Below are 5,058 nucleotides of genomic sequence, written 5' to 3'. Positions count from 1 at the left end.
TTCTTAGGCCTAAAAAATGAAATTGATGGCTTTGAATCCCTTTTTTTCCTACCTCTCTACTTTTCACGATTCTGGCGCTTAATGCGCTTCACATCATCGGCAATCTTTGCCTTATCAACCAAAGCGGCAAAATCTCGTTACCTCTGTGTTGCTATCAAAACCTGAAGACTATCCCTAAGGCCATCCTCAAAATGAACACACCGCTCATACTCAGTTGCCAATATCCCTCGGGCATAACGGCTTAATCGTAAAAATTCAAGCTCATATTCAGCCACTGATTTACCCCCTTGAGTCAAATTCAGAATCTCTCTCCTTCGAGCATTCACATAGCTAGCCCCCACATACTTACTTTGGAAAGTAGTCTTGAAAAATTCCCAGGTCAACCGATCGGGCTGAGTGCCCTCTTTAACCATAAGCCACTAATGGTAGGCCTCATCTAGTAGCAGTGACACTGCACCCTTTAGTTTCTGCTGAGGGCATAGTCGAGATCATCCATGATCCTCTCTGTGGCTTCAATCTAATATTCCACCACATTAAGGGCAAATCTAGCAATACCCCTAAAAATCTCAGCTCTATTTGACCAGAGTCATTCCGTATCTAACCCACGACCCACAGCACCAGTATTGGGCCCAGCGACCCTCTTCAGAATCCTTATCACAGCTTGGGACAGTGCGTCGTCCCCAACCGCACTCTCATGAGACCCAGTCTCAGTCACAAGTCATAGGTGAAGCCGGTGTCTCTCTAGCTTCAACATTAGGCATTTGGCCAGATGAGAAAGACCCAGTACGAGCACCTCCTCAGCCTCCACCGCGGCCCCTTGTACCCCTTTCGCGAGTACCCCTGGTGCTCATATCAAATTGCATTTTAACTGTATTAATAGTTTTATGCATCAATTTTATAGTTCCAGTGTTTATTAATGGATGTTTTATGGAAAACAGTATTAGTAATTCAGAGTTCATTTTTCCATATCGCAGTCTTACTACAATTTTTAGTTTACCCTAATTAGAGTATTTCAATGCAATCTACTACCTGTAATAGTCTCAGTATTTTAATTTAAACATACAATAGTTTCCAAAGACTTACAGATTCAGCGCAAAAGACTCGGTGTACCACACATTTAGTAAAAACATTCCAAAACACCTTCAATTCATATGGAACAGTTCTTTTTAAAAGTTTCAAGTTTTAGAAAGAACCCAAATCCACAGACGATTTTTGCAACCTGAGTCTGATACCATTAAATGTAACACCACAAACCCAGCCTAAATGTTTTGGATGAATCTGAAGATGTCACATTGAAGTGTTTTCTGGCAAAGTGCGATATCGTTGAAAAAAAACCCTTTCCATATTTATCGTTGTTGTGTTATCTTAATGACGATTTTTAAAATGAGTCATTCATTTTAAACTTGTTACCAAACCAAAAGGTATTTATTTTAAAAACTTTTTGAATGTCAAGATATCATTTTATAGTGGAAGCTTTCTAAATCAATTGCATTCTTGCGTTTACTTTTTGAAACATTGTTTCTTTTTAAAACTTGAGTTCCTAATACTAGCAGTTATAACCAAAGCAAATTAAAATCACAAATTAAAAATAAAATCCAAAGGGGCTTTATTACATTAAAAATACCCAAAAATAAAATTACTTATAATTTTAAAATTAAATACGAAAGTAGTGCGGTTGTGCGGCCACCATTGAGTCCCTTGCAGCACCAATCTTCCTAAGTCTGGGGATTACCTGTACAGATAAACAGATGGGTGAGTTATGAAAAATTCAGTGTGTAATCCCATATCAAGTAACCAAACAGTGAGTATATACAGTTTGGGCCTAAGCCCAATGCAGTGACAATTCAGTATCAGTTAGGGCCTTAACCCATTACAGTACCAGTATCAGTATCAGTTGGGTTATAGCTCATTTTAGTGACAGTACAGTACAGATATACAATCAAAGATCCTACCCAACCAGCCTCTACACTCCATCTCCGTCCAACCCTACACTCCATGTAGTGATATAATAATCCACCCATCCCTACACTCCAAAATAGTACTGGTTGCGGCAACAGAGCTGCCAGTACAGTCCACTTCCTCCAATCATAATATAACCCATCCCCATGCAACATATCATGCAACATGTCATGTCGTGTCACGTCGTGTCACAATATCAGAGTTGTATTCAATGTGTTTAAAGTGGCATGGTCAAATATAATTATATATCTCATAAGGCATAACAGTCATTTTATCACGCAGGGGCATAATATTCATTTTATCGATTAGGGGTCCAGGTACACTTACTGACCCAACAGTAGGTCCACAGTCGTCTAGGGTGACCCGTACAACCTTAAAAGTCAGACAGTAAAAATGGGCCCAAGGCCCATAACCCGGGCCCATGTGGGCCCACATGTCTATGTGGCCCACAAAGCCCAAAAATGGCCTTGGCCGTGTGGATTACACAGCCTGGCCCAACATTCTCCACACATCCGTGTGGTTTACCCGTAGGGGGCCCACCGGCTTATTTCGGTGCAATATAGCCCGATACTACCTCAGACCATGAAATCTCTCATGGTCAGCCTCAACGATCATATGCTCATGTGTAGGCATACGGACTACACGTGAGGGAGCGAACGCTCGTGTAGCATCGACGGTCAATTATTTCCGCTTTTACCGATTTACGATTAGGGTAGTATTTTTAGACACCTTGCTTCTATTTGCTGAGAGAAGAGACTGCCCGTACCTTTGAACCCTACACTTAAACAATAATCCTTAATTACTCACTTAGTCTAGTACTCAATTGAATACACACAACTACCCCAATCGTTAACCTTACAACAACATACCTTCGGTCAAGCCACGAGGGAAGTTCTGTCCACCCTAACGCTAACTAAGGATCTTTTCCCCCTCCTTCAAAGAGTCACGAAGCATCAACTGAAAATAGGTAAACACTTAATCAACCAGCATCAAGATAACACTATACTATTACACTTAGATCATCCAATCAACAACCACTTACCTTGATTGAAAAACCGAAGCCCTTTCCACCATATCAGTCGAAAGAGAATGATCACTGATAAACTGTAAATTATACATATTTTTACCCTATGTTTAATTCATTTTATGGATGATTTCTCATTAGAATTGGTGAATTTGATGCTCCCAATGATTTAATTTTATGTTTTATATTTAGGAGAGCATAGGAGAGCGAAAGGAACGAGAAACGGGCCAAAAATAGAGAAAATAGGCCAAAGTACGAAATCAACACGGCCTGGACCTCCTCACACGGGTAGACCACACGAGCATAGGTGAATTTTTCCTTAGGTATTGTCTCAATTCAATCAATTTTCCCGAAAGCAATTCCCCAATTCTTTTCTTTGTAAGTTCTTAGTTTAGATAATTAGTTAATTAAAACAAAAACCCCTTTTATTCTTAGGCTAGATAATAAAAAGACAGTCATTACTAGTACTTTTAGTTCCTTTGGGTTCGACAATCCGGTCTTACTAAAACTATACTATTGTTCAATAGGTACACTTGCCTACATCGCGATAATAGTTGTTCAAGAATGAGTAATTATAAATATTTAAAACCTATCACGAAACTTCGCGATCAAGTTTTTGGCGCCGTTGCCGGGGAACTAAAATATTAGGAACACTCAATTTTTATTACTTTAGCAATTTATTTTTAATTAAATTAAATTTTATTATTATTACTAATTAACTTTCTTTTTCCTTCTTTTGGCAGGTTTTCATAGTTTATAACTAGAAGAAACCTGTCGGGACCATTACTTTTTGACGAAGAAATCGATCGCACAGTTCGTAGAAACCAAAGAGAAATAAGGCGAAGCTTAAGATACACAGAGAACGAGCAAGAAGACGATAGTCAACCCCGCTGAAAACCAAGGCAATCAGCTACCTCCTACAATTACGGCTAATCAAAATCCTGCTCCACGTACTATGTATGACTATGCTAAACCTTCTTTAATAGGAACTGAGTCAAGTATAGTTAGACCTGCTATTGCTGTGAATAATTTTGAACTGAAACCTAATACAATTCAGATGATACAGTAGTTTGTTCAGTTTGATGGTTTGCAGGATGAGGATCCCAACACTCACTTGGCAAATTTTCTAGAGTTTTGCGACACTTTCAAAATTAATGGCGTTTCTGATGATTCCATTCGCCTTTGGTTATTCCCTTTTTCACTGAGAAACAAAGCTAAATAGTGGTTGAACTCGTTACCACGAGGGTCCATCACTACTTGGTAACAAATGACTGAAAAATTTCTACTAAAATATTTTTCACCGGCTAAAACGGCTAAGTTACGTAATGATATCTCTTCTTTTGTGCAGATGGACTTAGAAACACTTTACGATGCATGGGAGAGATACAAGGATCTATTGCAAAGGTGCTCTCACCATGGGTTACCTCTATGGCTGCAAGTTCAAACTTTTTACAATAGTGTGAATCCCTCAACAAGACAGATGATGGACGCAGCTGCTGGAGGAACCATCAACAACAAAACACCTGAAGAGGCTTATGAATTCATTGAAGAAATGTCACTGAATAACTATCAGTGGCAAGTCATGAGGACTAAGCCAACAAAAACAATTGGCGTTTATAATGTCGACTCAGTTACTATGCTGTCAAATCAGGTAGAATTTCTCAATAAAAAAATTGATGGTTTACTTAGTTCTACGCAGGTACATCCAGTAATGAGGTTTGACTCAAGTGGAGGAGGTGTGCATACAGAATATCAATCCTTCAATCCTACAACCGAAGAGGAACAAGTCAACTATATGGGTAACAATAACTTTCGATCTCAAAATAACCCATACAGTAATACTTATAATGCAGGTTGGAGGAACCAACCAAATTTCTCTTGGGTTGGTCAAGGGAATCAAAAGCCACAAAATACTCAGGGTTTTCAACAGCCACCTTATCAACAAGAGAAGAAACCAAACCTTGAAGAGATACTCTCTAAATTCATCTCGGTATCAAAAACCCATTTCCAAAATACTGAGACAGCACTTAAGAATCAACAAGCATTGATCCAAGGGCTCGAAACTCAAATAGGCC

At 39.1% G+C, this 5,058-nt stretch overlaps 1 non-coding gene across 1 annotated transcript; it reads right to left on the bottom strand.

Annotated features, from left to right (window-relative positions):
* Positions 1-4,298: 4,298 nt before the first annotated feature.
* LOC128279741 (small nucleolar RNA R71) lies at positions 4,299-4,405 on the bottom strand. Its single transcript, XR_008269937.1, has one exon. It is a non-coding gene; the product is annotated as a small nucleolar RNA R71 (small nucleolar RNA).
* Between the last annotated feature and the right edge of the window lie 653 nt (positions 4,406-5,058).

This window comes from Gossypium arboreum, chromosome 8 (assembly GCF_025698485.1).
Source record: "Gossypium arboreum isolate Shixiya-1 chromosome 8, ASM2569848v2, whole genome shotgun sequence".
In the NCBI taxonomy this organism is placed as follows: Eukaryota; Viridiplantae; Streptophyta; class Magnoliopsida; order Malvales; family Malvaceae; genus Gossypium; species Gossypium arboreum.
This window is presented reverse-complemented; position numbering and strand designations above follow the sequence as displayed.